The sequence below is a fragment of the Mustela nivalis genome, assembly GCF_964662115.1.
Source record: "Mustela nivalis genome assembly, chromosome: 1".
Lineage (NCBI taxonomy): Eukaryota > Metazoa > Chordata > Mammalia > Carnivora > Mustelidae > Mustela > Mustela nivalis.
In genome coordinates, this window is record NC_139020.1 from 140,236,310 (window position 1) to 140,256,517 (window position 20,208).

The window sequence follows — 20,208 nt, forward strand, 5'->3', positions numbered from 1 at the left end:
CTATCAGCTTACCCCAGATTGTTTTTCTCCATAGCACTCATCATCCCCTGACATATTATATGTGAGCATATTATATTTATGTGTGTGTGTGTGTGTTAACTCACTTGTTTAGTATTTGTCTTCTCTGTTACTCTCAATCTCCATGGGGCCAGGAAATTTGCTTTAACAGTGCTGTATCCTAGCCATCACGAAGATAGTCTGACATATAGTCAATGCTCAGTAAATATTTGTTAAGTGAATGAATGAACAAAGTGTCATCATACACCCCACAGAGACCTTTCATTTATTTTCTTCTCTCTGGAGCTCATCTGAGTGGGGAGAATGAGCAGACCTTCAGACGGGTTACAGAAGTGCCTTTTTGCCCAGACTTGCTCTCAATGAAAAATTGCCCCCCAATTTTCTACCCGTTGGTTCAGCGTAGAGGCCTAACTCAGAAGGGGGTATATAATAAAAATTAACATTTGTTGAAAAGTTACTATGGTTAGGACCTTCAATATGTATTAGTTCAATGAATTCTTTAAAAAAAAAAAAAGGCAGTTTAATAGGTGAGAAAATGATAATACCAGTGTGACTATCTGGACCTGCCTTGTCCCTGGAGCCAGGGAAGAAGGACAGCTGGGCCCGGTGAGGCAGAGGCCGACCCTTCACGGGGTCCTCTCCGTTTCTCACAGACGCCACGGCTTTGGCACCTGCTCCTTCCAGCACATGCTGCCGGGAAGTGTTAGATGTCACCGCACAGCTGTGAAGCAGGGTGGAAGACAGAAGCAGAAGGAGTCGCACAGAAGAGCTGGGGAATTAAATGCAGGGTTTCAGAGGGTTCAGAGAAGAGCGTCAGCGCAAAGCCCTTGAGAATGAAAGAGATGGTCCTTGGGGGAAGGAAGATGTAGAAACGCGTTAGTTCATGGAGTCAAGTGTGCACAAGGAGGATGGGCGAGTTTTCTACATCCACATACTAAGAATGCCTCCACAAAGATACTCACTATTTTCTGTCTCATTCTTTGAATTACCCACTCCCCGACCCCACTTTTTATTTTTTTTTAAACAACTCATGGACATTTTAAAGACTTAAAGTCAACTTTTTAAAAAGTGCATACTTTTTTATTTGAAACTTCAAATTTCTACTATAAAATACTGCCATGACAAAGTTACCACAACACTAGGGAAGTAAACAAAGCATCTCCTGAAATTTCACCATGCCAAACAGTATTTTCAGGCTTTTTTTCTGGTTTTTTTCCCTTCCCAGTTTTTGTCCCTCTTTATGCACAATTTTATTTTGGCATAAGCCTGTATCTGGAATGTACTGGAATCGGCTTCTGGAGAGGGTTGCTGTTTCCATTGCCACTCGAGCAGGACATGGCCAGGGTCAAGGAGGACGTGAAGGGATGAGAGCATTCCCACAGATTCACACATAGAGAGAGATCACCTCAAAACCAGAGGCTGAGCTTGTGAGATTAAAAAAAAAAAAAAAAGAACGAGATGTCAGGGAATAGACTAAGGAAGAGAGAACAAAAATGCTTAACAGAGTGTATTAAAAAAATAAATAAATATAGGTGGGGAAGGGAAAAATGAGCTAGGAAGAAGATATTGAGAATTAATGAAAGGAAAATGACTTGCACCTCCCTGATACTCAGTTCAGCCAACTTCTGTTAGCCACAGCCTATATCTGGGCAATTTCTCCATGAAATCTAGAATTCCTGTCATTTTTCTTCAGGCAGAGTAACAAAGACAGTGGAAAGACTGATTTGAAATATTCTTAAAGATGGGCTTGGATATACATGTAAGTTCAGATGTTGCAGAAATTGGCCTGTCATTAGTAATGTTTTAGGAGAAGCTGACATGCCATTTCTCACTGATTTAAGCCTCTGGGAAGATGAGAGAGATGGAGTATAAAACAAAACATGTAAACTGTCAGGAAGAAGAACTCACAGAGAAGAAAGCTGACAGTGTCCTTTAAACAACAGTAAGATAACCTGAGGTCTAGCAGAGATTTTGAGAGCTGTTGATCGTGCTGAGTGTTTTAGACCATTAAATCATTTATTTGATTACTGCTCTGAGCCAGGTGTTAGATTTTACTATGAATTATAATATAACCCACTCTGAGCTGTTTGTTTTTGAGAACAGACTATAGCCAGGTGCGTGTCATGAAATAGTTAGGAGCGGCCATACTGAAAGCCACCATATTGAAAACAACAGTTCATCTCCTGGGTGGCATTTAGTTCATTAAAAGGCAAATTATATCATGTGGATATCGGAGAAAAAGTTTGCAGTGTCCATACTTGGTGGCACCAGATGGCTATTTTTTCCATGTCTAATTAAGAACCTGTATGATACATTTCCTAAATGCAGAAGCAGTCCACAGCCTGGCTGAATTGCGATGCCTTCCTACTCCTGGTGGTCTGTTTCCAGTAATCTGCACAATAGTATCATAGGATCAGACCGAAAATCCGTCAGAAATGTAGAGGTTCTGGAACGAGACCAGCGTAGGTTTTTAGTCTAGGCCAGATCCGTTCAGAATGTTGAAAAGGAGGCTTGTCATCCTTCTGTACCAAGGTGGGCAAACATAAGAAGCTCACGGTCCAATAGCAGAGGCCTGGAGAAGACTGTCAGTATGTATATCAGTGGTTCTCAAACTTCACTATATGCCAGAAACTTCTGGAGAGGTTCTAAAATCCTCTAAGTTCCACCTACACTCTGCACACGTTAAATCGGAATTGCTAAGGCTAGGGCTAAGCCATCAGTAGTTTCTCTGCCAGGTGGTTCTGATACACAGCTATACAATAAGATTAGTATAATAAATGCTGCCGAGAAATGTGGATATCCTCTGGAAGTACTTCAGAGGAAAATGAAAGAGCAAAGACGTCCCCAGCAGGGAAAAAGGACGATGTTCCAGAGAGCAGGACCAGGGTAGGCAAATACAGAGATGAGAAAGCCTGTAGTGGGAAGGTGCAAAGATTATTGTTGTTGTTGTTGCTCTGTTTGTTTTTTTCGCTGTGGCCTGGAGGCGTTCGTGGAATAAATAGCAGGAGATAATATCACCCAGGGTCATTATATGCTGTAAAGGGGCTTGGCTACCAGGTGGATGAAATCTTAGATGTAGTTTCCTAGGTAAAGGTAACCATTGCAGACAAGTCTTTGTTTTCATTCATTTTTTTGGATGCTTTATTTTATAGTCTCCCCCCAGATACCATTTCCCCCCGCTGAGAACTACAAGCATTTTAAAGATATCATCTAAATGTTTCTTACAATAATATCCCTTTGATGTTCGGGTCACATAAAAGAACCCCATTTTATGGGAGACAGAATTGAGGTGATTATCCAGGTCATATGTTTCTTAAACCGTTGTGAAGTGGCATTTGGTTCACAAGTCCTCCTCTGGCTGGCAGAACTAATTTTTGTTGATAAATGGGACCATTTTGTTATATTTTTAACCTCCCCTCGGCTATGGTAAAAGAGAGAAGAAAACTCTTTTCTTTCACAGAGTCCTGTTGGGTGCCTTGTCCCCTAAGTATTTGCCTGTGAGCCCAGTTTCTTCCTGATGAGAGTGGGGTCCCAGGACAGGAACCAAGACTCTAGCAGGAGAGTGAGGAATACAGGGGTAGTAGACCTGAAGTTGTCATTTGCAACTTGGCTGAATGAGTGGTATGTGCACTGCCTTGCTGTCCAGGGAACCATTTTAGAGAGAAAAGAAAACAACCATCACCACCAAACCTATTATTTTTGACCTCTTAAAAAAAATTGCTCCAGGGCACCTGGGTGGCTCAGTGGGTTAAAGCCTCTGCCTTCGGGTCCGGTCATGATCCCGGGGTCGTGGGATCGAGCCCCGCGTCGGGCTCTCTGCTCCGTGGGGACCCAGCTTCCTCCTCTCTCTCTGCCTGCCTCTCTGCCTACTTGTGATCTCTGTCTGTCAAATAGATAAATAAAATCTTTTTAAAAAAATTTGCTCCACATTTAATAATGCACATTATTGAATGGAAAAAAGCACATTTTCCTTGGACAAAGCAGCTGCCATTTCCCTTTTTTTTTTTCAACATTTAATTTATTTATTCAACAAAGAGAGACATAATGAGAAAGAGAACACAAGCAGGGGAAGTGGGAGAGGGAGAAACAGACCCCCCACCGAGCAGGGAGCCTGATGCAGGACTCGATTTCAGGATCCTGGGATCACAACCTGAGCCAAAGGCAGATGCTTAACAACTGAGCCAACCAGGTGCCCTACAGCTGCCATTTCTTGCAGGATACCTGCCCTGCCCTTGAAGAGGGGCTACAGCCACTGTGGCCACGGAGGCCATGTGGTGGCAGGTGAGCCTGGGCAAATGTGAGCCCTGGGCAGGTGTGGCTTGCCTTCCAGCCACTGTGGTTCTGCTGAAAAAGAAATGAGAGCTTACACTTCAGGACTCACTTATCTCCAAAAGGCTGCTTCCTAAAACTGCCAATTGTGTATGTTAAACAGAAAGCAGAGGCTCCCAGCAGCCTCTCCAACTCCTCTTTGCAGATGTTTTATTCTACTGTTTTTTTAATGAACAGAGCACTGGTGGGCACCAAGTGCCCACAGGAAAGCAGAAACCACGACCCTCCATCACATTGGGAGGCTCATGTTGCCATTCATTTCCTAACTTTAGTCAGTCATTAGCTTATATCTTCATGATTTTTGAATATAATTTCATAATATATTTCTTTAAATGGACTTATTTTTTCATAGGTTTTATTTATTTGGAAGAAAGAGTGTAAAAGAGAGAAAGAGCACAGAAGCATGGAGGAGGGGCAGAGGGAGAAGCAGGCTCCCCGATGAACAGAGAGCCCCATGAGGGTCTTGATCCCAGGACCTGGGATCATGACCTGAACCAAAGGTACACACTTAACCAACTGAGCCACCCAGGTGCCCTAAATGGACTTATTTTTTACTTAAATATATCTATAAAGAATATATGTCCATATGTGTCTCTATCAATACTTACACAACTCCCTTATGGAAAACGAGTAGTACTTCTCATAAATAGAAGTTTAACCTCAGGATCCAATACTATAGAAATAAAACAAAGTCATTTCTTGTTAGTTACTTTCACCTGCTGATGATTCTGACTTTGAGGCCTGGACTTTCGGTGAAGAGGGAAGATTTGGTAGAGGTGTTAAAGACAGAACAGCACCAGGCCCGGCGGTGGCCATGAGTCTGGAGAAGAGGGGATAGAAATGAGACCACTCAGAAGCAGAAGCATCCAGTCTTTGGCCAGTGGCCCTTGTTGGCTCTGCTCTGGGGCAGTGGGCATTTTGTCAGTGTTGCCCCAAAGCATTCTCTCACAGCCGGCCATGTGTCAGTTTGAATGCACAAATTCCTACAAGGGATGTGGCTGAGAAACATGGTAAAAATGACAACAACAAATCTTTGAGGATTCCTTGAGATCTAATCATTCCGTTTTATTCTGCGGGCAGGAAAGGCAACTCCCGATGGTTTGACAATCCCAAGAAGAATGTACTTGCTGTCAGTGTGAATGAACCTAACCGATAACGTATAGTATAACTAGATACATTTGGATTTAGTGATTGTCATTTTTTTATAGATTTATTTATTTTAGAGAGAGAGAGTGCGCACATGAGTGGGGGGAGGGAAAGAAGGAAAGAGAGAGAGAGGGAGAGAGACAATCCTCATGCAGACTCCCTGCTAATCACAGAGCCCCAGGAGGGGCTCAGTCCCACAACCCTGAGATACGACCTGAACCGAAACCAAGAGCCAGCCACTTAATTGACTGAGCCACTCAGGCACCCCACGATTGTCATTTTTAAAATGCAGTACCAAATAAGAGAATAATGAGAATTTGGAATGCAATGGAACTTGAAAATCACTTACTGCATGGCTGTAGTTTTATACGGGCACATTTTATTTTTGCGAAGGGTCGATCAGGGTTGAAGTAATGGTAGCCCTGTGCTACCCATCTAGTGTCTGTGTGTCTATGTTTTATATTCACTAAACATTACGGTAAATGGAAACTTTCCAAAGTAGTTTCAAGATTACTAGGCAGAGAAAGTAATGAGAGAAATAAGCCTGTAGTCATAGAGCAAACATTATGACCCTATCTTTAAAGCCAGTGACCAATGGAGAAGGAATTGTAATTCTTGCTAACCCTCTGGAGTTCTCTTAAAGCCTTTGAGAGGCATAATAATGTCCTTATCTTGAGCTACATGCTGCTTTGTTTATGAAGACTATTAGTAGAATCCAATCTAGAGCCTGCTACAATTGCATGACTAAGGCATTCTGCTGATAAATAGATTTACTTGACAGGTTGACCTAGGATTATGAGTAAAACCCAGTAGTTCTGGAGACAAATATACTTGGGTTCATTTCACTAACTCATATGCCCTGTTTGCATCAACAGCAGCTACCTGTATCTTTTAATGGTTTTAACTGTCCTTTGTAGCTGTGTCCTCTTGAGAATACCAAATGAAGCAGAGCCCATATCTCTGCCTTTTTATTACTAATTACCCATGTTACCTTCAGCTGCAATTCTAGTTGTGTTGTGGGGACAGAGAAGCCCAACAGTGCATGCGCAAAATGTTCATGATGACTACTAGTTACTGGGCTTCCTGTTTGGGCCAGGGTCTATGCCAAGCATTAACTTAAATTGTGACATGGCTTAAAATTCACCATCCCATCATTGTTGCATATTATCAGCATTTTATAGATGAGGAAACCAAGACTCAGAAACCGAGGGACCAGCCAGAGCTTGCACAGCTAATGAATGACAGAGTGAGCCCGAGACTAAGGACTGCTCTTGGAGTTACTCTCCTCTGCTTCTCTACACTGCCTCCCAATGGCTGTGCCTGGGTGCCCATCTCCCCACGTTATTTTGGTTCTGTGATTTATGAGCACTCTGAACAGTCACTTCAGGGGAGGATTTGATCGTCCCTGTGAAACAGAGCAATACTCACATTGCTGCTGCTGCTGCTGCTGCTGCCCCAAATGAGCTGACATCCAGAGAGGCTTGTTGTGTATCATAGCCATGATAATCTCACCATTTGAACAAATTGGCCTAAACATGTCATGACTCAACACAACCCAACTTTTATTTCTTAATCACATGTTGTCCAGGGAAGGTGGGAGGGAAAGGTAACTTGCCACCAGGAGTTGTTCAGGGACCTCAGGCGACTATGGCTCTATTACCACCAACACATGGCTTCTGTGTTTGCTACGGTTCACCCTTCCAGCCAGCCAGGAGCAAAGAGGTTTAGAGGAGTGTGCATGGGATACTTGTGTAGGCCGAGCTTTATGAGGGGCACGTATTCTTTGCATACCCATTCCACTGGCCGGAATTCAGTCAAATGGCTACCCCTCATTATGGGGAAAGCTGTGGAATATAGTCAACCCAGGTTTCCAAGAAGAGGAGGAAATAAATTGCCGAGAATACTCACATCAAGCAAGTAGAGGAGAAAGCTCCCCAGTCGGGGAACCCAAAGACTGGGTTTTCAGTCCTGGTGACCCATTACTGAGAGCCACTGGACAAGTTTCCCATCTGAAAATCAGAATCAATCACCCCTGTTGCTTTCTCCACAGGGTAACTAAAGATCAAAATTAGAGCGAGGTAAGTTATGTGGATATGCTTTGTATGCAACTTAGTACTTAGCATGGGCTAGTAGACAAAGACCTAGATTGAGTTAACAGAATTGAGTTAACAGAATCCAAGTTCACATTCTTTTTCTTTTGCCAGTTCCAAGCTATGGAAGCATGACTCACTCATTTGAAGGCTCTGAGCTGCAGAGCTTTTTCTCTTCAGTTAGGAGGAAAAGCACCTCCTTACCTTCTTTGTAGGCTTCCAGAACATGCACAGATCAGTAGCTTATGTGAAAGGGATTGAAAAAGACTTAAATGTCAAGGAGATAATTAAAGCATTTAATATTTCATTTTTTGTATCATCGGGGACTTCTCCTTAGGGGTCCCATTACCTGGCGAGTGCTTTCTGAACCCCAAACTCCATGCTTTGCCCTTTCCCCGCTGACTGAAGTAGGGTATTGATGCATGAAAATATTGTTTTTTTCCCCCCAAAGATTGTAATAGATGCTTGCCGTCAATGCACACCGTGAGCTCCTGAGGGAACAGAAGGAATCACCTCCATGGCTGAAATTCCCACCATCCACGTACATAATCACAGCCCAATTGGTGCTTCCTGAATTACATTCAATTTTAAAACACATTTTCTGGCCCAAAACAGAGTGACCAGAGGGCTGGTACAATGGTAGTGACTGACTCCCCTGAGATATAACGTGTGTTCTTGCCGCTCCCATTTCTCTCTTTGAGAGTAATTTATCCTCAGGGATCCCATTCCAACTTTCTTATTCGCTAACTCGTTTTTCGGAATTGACAGTATCAGTCAATTAAACAGATTCGGACTTTCTTTTCTGCATTGAGTATTGCCACAACTAGATGGATTCAGTAAGTTATTTTCCTCCTCCTCTTTTTTTTTTTTTTTTCTGTCTTTATTTCTTCTTCTTCTTTTGCTGTTGTTGGAATCTCTAGACACTTTTTTTTTTTTTTAAGATTTTATTTGTATGACAGACACACAATGAGAGAGGGAACACAAGCAGGGGGAGAGGGAGAAGCAGGCTCCCCGCTGAGCAGGGAGCCTGATGCGGGGCTCGATCCCAGGACCCTGAGATCATGACCTGAGCCGAAGGCAAATTGCTTAATGGCTGAGCCACCCAGGCACCCCATCTCTAGACACTTCTTAATTCTGTCCAAGGAGCCCATGACATTAGAATTTGCTTTCTAAGCCCGGTTTCACAGAGGGCTGATTGACCTGAGCCTTTCATTCATTCCTGGGCTCACCCAGCTTGAATCGAGGAGCAATGCAGCTCTTCAAATGGTGGAGACGGGATGACTCACTCTTTTATGGTTCTGAGTGGTGGCAGGTGAGGCCGCATCTGCTTTTTCAAGCTTTCATAAGTAAATAACAAGAGACAGTAGGGCAAATCAGGGAGAGACTGGCTGTCTTTAGTTCTAGAATGGTTGCCGACGTGGATCCTAGTTCTGACTATCAAATTTGGCCTAATCTTGACTTTACCTGCCCACTAGACAGCCAGTAGGTGTCATTCCTTCAATGGTCCCTCCAGTAAAGGAGAAAATTGCAAATAAATGTCCCATAGAGTTGTCGCCCTGGGCCTCTCAAACTTTCATGTGCATGGGAATCACCTGGAATCATTTTAAAAATGCAGAGTCTGATCCAAGTTCTGTGAAGTGGGGCCATTGGCATTTCTAACAAGCTCCCCAGAGCTGCTACTGGTCCAGCCACCACACTTTGAGGAGGAGGGAGGAGTTGATGCAGCTGAGACCATTCTTACCAGGCCTTTGAGTGTGTGTGGAGGGGTGGCAAGCAGTGAAGGGGAAGGAATACATATTTATTGAGCATTTTCACTGACTGGCTGCAAGCTAGGAACATCACATAACACCTCATTAATACTTAATGCCTACAACTATCATTATCTGTATCTTAAACCTCTGGCAAATGAAGTTATGATAATTCTAAAAGCAAACTCTAAGCTTCAGCTTTTTCAAAAGTATGTTGTTCATGTAGCACATTTCATTAGCTCATACAGTATAGCTATTTCCTCTGAATATACTAAAATTTAAAGAGAATAATGACTATTCATTCATCAGAAATAGCAAGTGACAACGAGCTCTCCAAGGAATATTTTGTTTCCAACGCTTAGTTTCTGGGAGTTGAAATTCAGTGTGATTAAGATGACCAAACTGGTAGGTTCTGCAAGGCCTCATTCTTTATAGAAAATATTTTCAGATGATATGGTCTCTGCAATAAAGAGTAATAACTAGGTTGCACTTGTGACAGTAGATAAAAACTGTGATCAGGAGGAAAGGGGACCTTTTATTTATTTATTTTTAATCTACAGTATTCTGCAAAGTGCCTCTTCTGGGTCTGGATGAGTTGGCATAATTCAGGCAGCTCTTGCTCTAAGATTATGTCTACACTGTCAGTGAATGGGAAGGTAACGGAGCCCATTCCATCTGAGTGGTACTATAAGCATGACTACAACCAATTACCCAACAGAAGGGATGGTGAACTATAAGAACAGGGGTATATCGGGATCACAGAGCATTGAGAATCTGGCTTGGGATCAGATGCTAACTTGATAATGATGTTGCATACATAGTACTTTGGGAGTTTGGACATAGCCAGATATAAATATTGGGGACATAATTTCACAAAAACATTTTTATGTTTAAAAGGGGAGATGGAACCAAATATCTGTACGTAGTTAATGATAGGACTTACTGGGCACCAGGCACTTTGGACATATTGAATCACTTTATCCTCACGACAGCCCTGTCCTTGTCTCCACTTTATAGGTAAAGTAACTGAGTCACAGAGAGATGAGGTACAGTCTCCAGTTCAGAAGAGCTCAGATTTTAAATCTGAGCAGGCTGGCTGCCGAGCAAACTCATCATGCTTGTCCTGGGCTCACGTACGGCAAGGACATGGGTGTTTAAGTTCAGATTCTGCCATTTGCAGTTAGCCGTTGAGTAAGCCCTTTGTTCTCTCTGTGTCATTTCCATCATCCATGAAATGGGTCTAATGAGGTCCTGCAACCTCCCAGGATTGCTAGGAAGTTGAAATAAGATAATACATCAAAATTGTGCAGATCCTACACGACCATACAGACAGTTCAAAGATTAGATGGACACATTCGAATTACCATTGGTAGATTTTAAACACTATTGTGTAAAGACCCAACTTGTGTTTCCCGAGTCTTTCTTTTTGTATTTTTGCTGCTTCCTCAGGAAGAACTAGTTTTACCTGGACACTTAAACAGAAAACAACAAAGAGAAGTCTTTTTGGACTTAGTTTCTTTAGGTTTTCTGAAAATAGATTATTTTGCAGAGGCCAAAACCCAATAGAAACCCCATAAGCTGCTTTCATTCATTCCTATTTTGTGAAATATTTTTCTCTGTAGGTTCTTCTTTGAAGTGTCATCCCATCTGGATTGCAGTGATTCTCCAAGGCCTCTAGAATTTAGCTCTTCCTTTGGAAAGGTGTTTTGTGATGAAATCCATTTCACCATAGATTTTTGCACTCAGATTTAGTCCATGATTTTTCATGTTGCCTTGTCTCGTGCCAGCATAGTTCTCATTCTGCAAAAGCCGTCACTTAGAGTTTTAGCGTTACAGCTGCACACATTTTTTCTCCCTCTGAATTTTGTTAAGAGATAATGTAGGGCTCCCCTCATAATTGCATTACTATATCCCTCCTCCACCCAAGAATTCAGTGGACTTGAGAATCGAGATCACAGGGGCTTTGCTTGTGTTGCTGGGATCAGGATATCTATGTCTCTGGTTCCTGGATGAGCGTGGTGGAGGTGCCTCCTGATTATTAAGTTATAAAAATTATAATTAAAAATTAATTTTCTTTTCCTTTCTTTTTTTTTTTTTTTTTTTTTTTAGGTCAGAAAGCCACGGAAGTTAAGCAAGTGAATTTTAAACCAGAATATTATTCTATTCCATTTAATTGTTTTAGATCAGAATATGTTTCCTTTTGGGCAGCAAGTCATGTTAAGTCTTTCAGAGTAGATGTTAGAGTTAGATATGATTAGTTCTCTTAAATAAATTAGCAAATTTGAAACAGAACAAGGATGGAGTGAATTTTATGTGTGCAAGGAGGTGACATTTTAAAGCTGATTTAATCAAAAGAGAGCCATCAGACAATGATATCTTCATTTTCTTTTACCTGTAGCTTCTACGATAGGGTTCATTTAGGTATCTGAAGTGGCCAGTATAAGAAACTGCACTAGTTAATCTGTGTCTGGGTGTTCCTGAAAATGGCTTGACTTCTCTGGTATTGGTCTAGAGCAAACATTGACAGAGAAATTTGGTCTGTGAGGACTACTGACTTCCAAGGTATCTAGGTATATATTCCTCCTGTCCAAAAATGCAGGCAGTACAGGACATGGTCAAAGACACAGACCTTGATGTCAGAGAGCACACAGTTCAGATCCTGCTTTTTTTCCTTTCTTAATTGCATGGCCCTGAGAGAATTACTTATCTTGCCCAAGCCTCGGCCTCACCCTTACATGGAGTGAAAATATTTTCCACCTCAGTGATGCTATGCCAACGTGTTGTGTGGATTACCATGTATTTCTTATAAAAAATAATAAAACTTATCAAGGTAAAAGTCAATTTTGAGATAATATTATCTTTGGCTTGCTAGTAATCCATGTGGGACCCTAATAGCTGCCATGATTCGTCTTAGACTTTTGAAGAATCTCAGAAACACCCTGAATGAATCATGAGTGCCTTTTCAAACCAGTCCATGGAGATGCCACCCCAGAAATATGTGCATTTTTAAAAGAAGCCCCCTCACTACCCAACACACACACATGCACATGCACACACACACACATGAATATTGGCCTTTGTTTAAGGGAAAGTCTAAGAAGAGAATACAAAGTATCATGACTTCTAATTTGAAGCCAAAAGGTATTCATCTCCAGAGACCACATTTACTACCTATAGAATCCATGTAAGTATGTGTATTTCATCCAAGACACATTATTGTTTTTAATTCATTATGTTAATACATGCTTATTTAAAGTAAGTTGGGAAAATACTAATAAATAGGAGAGTGAAGGAATGCCACACCCAGATATTATTAATGTTTTGGTGGTTTTTATGACTGTAGGTGTTTTGTTGTTGTTAGTTGCCATCATACTGTACAGGTAATTTTATATCCTCCTTTTTCATTATGTATATTAAAAAATTACAGTGTCTTTACAAAGATTATCTTAATGGCCGTATACATCGCACTGAATGGACATGCTGTTGATTGTCCAGCCGCCTTCATAGAGTAAAACACTTATGCTTTCCCAGTTCTTCGCTGTCATACTGACCCTTCAGTGTTTGTGACAATAGTCATGCGCATCCTGCATAGGCCAGATCTGTCAAGTCATGAGAGCTGGAACTTGGTTGATTCAGCGGCCATCAATGTCCTACACTGTATTTCCTGATGGTCTTAGATTCCTCCAGCTCAAGATCAAAGCCCAAAGTCAGTCTCTGACATTTCTGTGTCTTTTAAGGCTAGAAAGTCAGGAAAGTGCAGAAAGGTCTGGAATGTAGAGAGGTTACTCATCTTGCTCAGATAGCCGTGTTCTCCGGGTTACAGGTTGTGATCTCTGTGACCCCTCAGAAACCTTTAGTAAATATCTGAGGATCCTGATGCTCTTCTGAGTGCTGCTGCCATTGACCTATCACCCTAGCATTCTGTTACAAGTCCCAGAAAACCAGGTATATTAACTCTTTACAGAAATATGAATTTCAGATCTTCTAGCCAAACCTCTTCTTTTTCCTTCTCTTGAGTTAACATTATTGAAGTAATTTCTTCTAGCTATTAAAGCTAGCCTGCCTTATCTTCCCCCCCTTGATCATTATAGTCAGTTTAATTAATTACTGTCCTTAAATTCTCTGGTATGCCCTACCTGTGCTCCACATTTTGGAATTTAGAGAGTTTAATACAAGAAAACTGTTCCTGTGGGGCACCTGGGTGGCTCAGTGGGTTAAAGCCTCTGCCTTCAGCTCAGGTCATGGTCCCGGGGTCCTGGGATCAAGCCCCGCATCAGGCTCTCTGCTCAGCGGGGAGCCTGTTTCCTCCTCTTTCTCTGCCTGCCTCTGCCTGCTTGTGATCTCTGTCAAATAAAAAAAAGAAAAGAAAAGAAAAGAAAGAAAGGAAGAAAAGGAAGGAAGAAAGAAAACTGTTCTTGTTTGCTAGGACTGATACTCATCTGATCCACATGGTACCAGCACAGCCGTCATTGAGTTATTGAATGCATTAGTACTGAGTAATAAATAGTTTCTACTGCTGTGTCCTCTGAAAGGGCCTCCTCTCACTCCTTAATTTTTTCTCTCCTCTGCTCTACCCCAGCACCCCCTCGGAAATCTCTGTGCTATGTAGCTTCTCAGCTCTGCTATAGCTGTGGCACTGTCCACGCTGATAGGTTTCTGCTTGTATCTTTAGACAGACAGATGCCTTTGCTTTATTCAAATTGGGTTTGGAGTCTTTACGAATTTCTTGGAAAAATGCAGCTACTTTGGTGTTAAGGACAGCCCTTGATTCCCACCACTGCCTCTCACTCTTGCCAAACTCGACTGCTTCTTTAAAGGAAGCCTTTTCTAAGGTTGATTGAGGGGATGATGAAGCTGACATCTCCATTATTTCTACGGAAGCCTGAAGGTGGTGTTTCTTATTGCTATTTCTCTTATTGTGCATACCATGGAGTTGAAGTCAAAGGGAGCAGAGAGGAAGGAGAGGTGTGAATCTGTGCATCTGTATTACCCAGGGGGCCTTTCTAAGAGCCCCAACACTTGGGCAGAAGGGGAGCTGGGTTCTTGTGCTGGCTTGGCCATTCCATCATTTTGCTCCTGATGAATCATGTGCAAAAGGATGGAGCTATACTGGGTTACTCAGTAGGCCCTCCCAGGTACACTGGCCTCAAGTCAGTTCTACCATCTCCTTCCTTTTGCGGGCAGCAAGTTCTGGCTTTGAGAAAAGGGGCACATGTAATGGGAATATTTATGTACCAGTGTTAGGTGTTGTGTTTGTTTCTGTCCAAGTAGTAATTTGCAGGATTTCATTTTGCAGGTTACCTTGTTGGCGGCTCACATTGATTATGTTTTTGCTTCCCACGCCCCAACACACACACGTACATCTTAATTTGACTGTTGGTTCTCTAGAAACTTTTGCTCTACATCTAATTTTCTTCAGACTTAGAATTTTATTAATTACTTAAAAAATCCTGGGTAATTTCATAAACTTTCCATTTAAGTAATCATGCCTAAATTGCATTTAACTGAAAGGGCTTGTGTATTAATTGTGCCTGGTGTTTTTGTTGATTAGGCAATTCTGTATCTGTGCTAATCAGAGTTGCCTTGTGTCTGTCGACGCTGATGAAGTCTTCCGTCAACTGTGTTGATTTAAAATATTGTTGTATCTTGCTTTTCCAAGGTAGGGGAGCAGTTCTCAGCATGATTGTTTAGTCCTCACTCTGAACTCACAAAATGGAAATGATTATGACTTGAAGTTAATTGCATCACTTAAACCAGAAACTTGGATTTGTCCTTGCCTCCTCGTCCCGCCCCCCCCCATCATTCAACACAACATTTATGCAGTCAAAATCCTGCCAATTTCCCCCCTTAAATATTTCTTGGGTTACATATTCACTTCTAGCTCAGGACCGTGGTACATCTTGCTTGGACTATCTATCTCTAGAGTCTTTGACTTGGTCTCCTGATGATGGAATAGCTCCTCCTAATTCAGCCAGGAGGATCTTTCTATGCACTTCTGAACAAGTTACTCTCATGCTTAAAAGTTACCAGCAGATACCTACCATCTACAGAAAAAGGCAATACTACTTTGCAGGGCATGGAAGTCTACTTGTGCTTCAGGACTTTCCCATTTTTTTCAGCTTCATCACCTGGCCCTTTCCAATTTGAACTTGACACTACATGAACACCAAATCACATGCTTTTTTTTCTCTGTTGCTCATTTTCATGTTTTGGTCCATGGCTTGTGGTAGAATATTTTGTTCACTTTGCATATCTAGATTCACAAGTCCTCACCCACACTTCAGCAGCAAGCTTGGCCTATTGTCTCTTTCAGGAATTTGGGGTTTTCCTAGCACTCTTGAATTTCAGTTTTGATATATTGATGATATCCATCCATGTGTCTGCTTCCCACCACTACTATCAGTAGGCCTACATTCTCTGAAGGCAGAAAGGACTTTATTCTTCTTGTTATCCCCAACTTCTAGGACAGTGCCCGGAGTCTAGTAACAATGACAATGTCATGCCGGACCACCAAGCTATAACCAATGAAGTTGAAGTGTTTTTTCACTACAAGACATATTTTTGTATAGATCTCTAGAATCAGACTCTGAGATGAAGACTCATGTGAAAATGATTTATTACAAACCGGTCCTAGGAAAAAGCTAGTAAAGGAGTAGGGCAGTGAGGCAGGGAAGTAAAAGGAAGGAAGCCAATATGGGAGTGCTATCAGGAGAGTCTCACAGAGGGTAATTTTGAATCAGTTCTGCAGGGAACTGAACTTCGATTTGTCTCCACCAGGGTGGGGCACGTGGGGTGTTGGATACACTCATATCTACCAACATTGGCCAAAGATTGCCTCTCCCCAAAAATATAAACTCCCAGCCATTTGGCTTTCAATATATACAGGTAGATCCATGGAGCTCAAAACTGCACACAGGTTGGAATCATCTAGAAGTCTTATTAAAATACAGATTGCTAAGCCCTCCCCACAGTGGATCTGCAGTTGGGCTTAAGAACTTGCAGTTTGAACAAGTTCTCAAGTGATTCTGATGCTCCTGATTTGCACTTCATACTTTGAGAAGCACTGATTGATGCAAAGTGAGTTATAGCAGCCCTGAGGGTCCTCCTACAATAAAGTCATGAGTACAGGCTGCCAGGAATGAAAACACACCAGAACCATCAAGGGATCCAAGGGAATATGGATAGAGCATCAGCAACATCTGCTTCCAGCGACTGGGCCCTGACTTACACCGAAGACGATTTGAGCTGCCCAGAGCAGAGTGTTGCTGGCCCCATTTCTACTCCAAAGCCAGAACCCAATTTGAGGGACTGGCGAACATGAGTATTTCAGTTCTAAGTCAAATTTCACTTGGCTGTAATTGAAGATCACACTTCCTAAACTATTTCTTCATATCATCTTTGGTTCTCTTATCCTCCTCATTAACATCTGCTAAAAGTATTTTCTGGAAGCACTGTTGGACATTGTCTTGTTAACATGCCTTTCCAGCTGACTTCTTTGTGTGTTCTTTTTTATTATAATTTACCAAGACAAACTTCAAAGTATTATCTAATCAGAAAAGAGTAGAGTGTAGTAATCTAGAAGAGAGTTGAGGCAACAAACTAAAAATACAGTGGTAGAAAAAAAGTATAGTGTAAGAAATGAGTAACCAGACACTAAAATAGGCTAAATCAGCAAGAAAGGACCTAGAATTAAAAAAAAAAAAAAAAAAAAAGAGAAAAAAAGAAATTACTTTGTTGACTTGTCAGATGCTCTTTGGAAATAAGTGGAATCTTGGCAATTGTGGGAATTTGGGGACCTTAGGCATGATACTAGTTTACTAAAAGAGGATTTCCTTCACTGTTTTTATCCTGGTTATTTGAAAGAGTTCATGGAGCTCCCAGAGGCATCTGATTTTCACAGGAGTAGCTCATGATGTACTGGAAAATTTGCCTAACTTATTGTTTTGAAATAAATATAAGAGAGCTAAAAGTTTAGTGTTGTAATTAAATCTGACATCATGCTGGAATCTTTGCAAAGGTAATAAATCACTCAGGAAGCATGAAATGGTCCTTTCACTATACTCTTTGTTTATTAATTTAAATCAATTTAACAGAGACATACTGAGAACCTACTCTGTGTAAAATCTCAGGGAGAGAGAGGAGGGGGAGAACCATGGAGAAGGAGGCATTTGCCCTTATAAAGCTTATTGTTGGATGTCTTTGTGAGAGCACTTCGTGTGACTTGACTCTTAAATTTACTCATATGTGTAAAACTTAGAAAGGCTACGAAGAAAAAAGCCTTTAGGGAAGAAAGAAATATAAAAGGAAAAGCTGATGACAAATAGGTAATTGACGGTGAAGAAAATGATCAAAAAAACCATTTTCAAATTTATGTAAGTTTATGATAAGAGAATAATTTTTCAGGTATGCCTAGAGAGATGAGGTACATATCAAATAATTTGTCTATAATGAAAGGGTTGATGGGATTTCAAGGGTTTCCTTGGAAGGAAGGATATGCCTACTTATTGGATCCCTTCTGTAAATCCATGGTTTTATACCAATTATTACAACCAATCTACCAGACTATTGAACAATAGATATTGCCATTTTTAAAGTAAAATTTTAAAATTTAGAATGATTTTAGATGAACAAAAAAGTAAAGGTAGAACAGAGAGTTCCTGTATGTCACAATGAAAGCTCCAGTATTTGGTGCATCACTATCAACCAAGCTCTGGACTTGAGTTGGATGTCACCACAGTGCTTTTCTTTTCAAGGATCCAATTCAAGATCCACACTACACTTATCAGTTTCTCTGGTCCATGACAGTTTCTCAGTCCTTCCTTATTTTTCATGATCTTGACAGTTTTGAAGAGTACTAGTGAGGTATTTTGTAAAATTGAGATTGCTATTTTTTTTTAATTTTTTATTTTTTATAAACATATATTTTTATCCCCAGGGGTACAGGTCTGTGAATTACCAGGTTTATACACTTCACAGCACTCACCAAAGCACATACCCTCCCCAATGTCCATAATCCCACCCCCTTCTCCCAAACCCCCTCCCCCCAGCAACCCTCAGTTTGTTTTGTGAGATTAAGAGTCCCTTATGGTTTGTCTCCCTCCCAATCCCATCTTGTTTCATTTATTCTTCTCCTACCCACTTAAGCCCCCATATTGCATCACCACTTCCTCATATCAGGGAGACCATATGATAGTTGTCTTTCTCTGCTTGACTTATTTCGCTAAGCATGATACGCTCTAGTTCCCTCCATGTTGTCGCAAATGGCAAGATTTCATTTCTTTTGATGGCTGCATAGTATTCCATTGTATATATATATACCACATCTTCTTGATCCATTCATCTGTTGATGGACATCTAGGTTCTTTCCATAGTTTGGCTATTGTGGACATTGCTGCTATAAACATTCGGGTGCATGTGCCCCTTTGGATCACTACGTTTGTATCTTTAGGGTAAATACCCAATAGTGCAATTGCTGGGTCATAGGGCAGTTCTATTTTCAACATTTTGAGGAACCTCCATGCTGTTTTCCAGAGTGGCTGCACCAGCTTGCATTCCCACCAACAGTGTAGGAGGGTTCCCCTTTCTCCGCATCCTCGCCAGCATCTGTCATTTCCTGACTTGTTGATTTTAGCCATTCTGACTGGTGTGAGGTGATATCTCATTGTGGTTTTGATTTGTATTTCCCTGATGTCCAGTGATATGGAGCACTTTTTCATGTATCTGTTGGCCATCTGGATGTCTTCTTTGCAGAAATGTCTGTTCATGTCCTCTGCCCATTTCTTGATTGGATTATGTGTTCTTTGGGTGTTGAGTTTGCTAAGTTCTTTATAGATTCTGGACACTAGTCCTTTATCTGATATGTCGTTTGCAAATATTTTCTCCCATTCTGTCAGTTGTCTTTTGATTTTGTTAACTGTTTCCTTTGCTGTGCAAAAGCTTTTGATCTTGATGAAATCCCAATAGTTCATTTTTGCCCTTGCTTCCCTTGCCTTTGGCGTTGTTCCTAGGAAGATGTTGCTGCGGCAGAGGTCGAAGAGGTTGCTGCCCATGTTCTCCTCAAGGATTTTGATGGATTCCTTTCTCACATTGAGGTCCTTCATCCATTTTGAGTCTATTTTTGTGTGTGGTGTAAGGAAATGGTCCAATTTCATTTTTCTGCATGTGGCTGTCCAATTTTCCCAGCACCATTTATTGAAGAGGCTGTCTTTTTTCCATTGGACATTCTTTCCTGCTTTGTCGAAGATGAGTTGACCATAGATTTGAGGGTCTATTTCTGGGCTCTCTATTCTGTTCCATTGATCTATGTGTCTGTTTTTGTGCCAGTACCATGCTGTCTTGATGATGACAGCTTTGTAATAGAGCTTGAAGTCCGGAATTGTGATGCCACCAACGTTGGCTTTCTTTTTCAATATCCCTTTGGCTATTCGAGGTCTTTTCTGGTTCCATATAAATTTTAGCATTATTTGTTCCATTTCTTTGAAAAAGATGGATGGTACTTTGATAGGAATTGCATTAAATGTGTAGATTGCTTTAGGTAGCATAGACATTTTCACAATATTTATTCTTCCAATCCAGGAGCATGGAACATTTTTCCATTTCTTTGTGTCTTCCTCAATTTCTTTCATGAGTTCTTTATAGTTTTCTTAGTATAGATTCTGTTCCTCTTTGGTTAGGTTTATTCCTAGGTATCTTATGGTTTTGGGTGCAATTGTAAATGGGATGGACTCCTTAATTTCTCTTTCTTCTGTCTTGCTGTTGGTGTAGAGAAATGCAACTGATTTCTGTGCATTGATTTTATATCCTGACACTTTACTGAATTCCTGTATAAGTTCTAGCAGTTTTGGAGTGGAGTCTTTTGGGTTTTCCACATATAGTAT

At 41.2% G+C, this 20,208-nt stretch overlaps 1 protein-coding gene across 14 annotated transcripts in view; it reads left to right on the forward strand.

Annotated features, from left to right (window-relative positions):
• The window catches only part of LRRC3B (leucine rich repeat containing 3B), a 91,264-nt gene that overhangs the window by 26,138 nt on the left and 44,918 nt on the right, over positions 1–20,208 (forward strand). For 2 of the 14 annotated variants that reach the window (XR_014299706.1, XR_014299707.1), the window contains one exon: positions 5,428–5,502. The exons of the other annotated variants lie outside the window; for them this stretch is intronic. The gene's annotated coding sequence lies outside the window, so the exon portion shown is untranslated. Of the gene's footprint in view, positions 1–5,427; positions 5,503–20,208 lie in introns of those variants that run through there. 14 annotated transcript variants of the gene reach the window in all.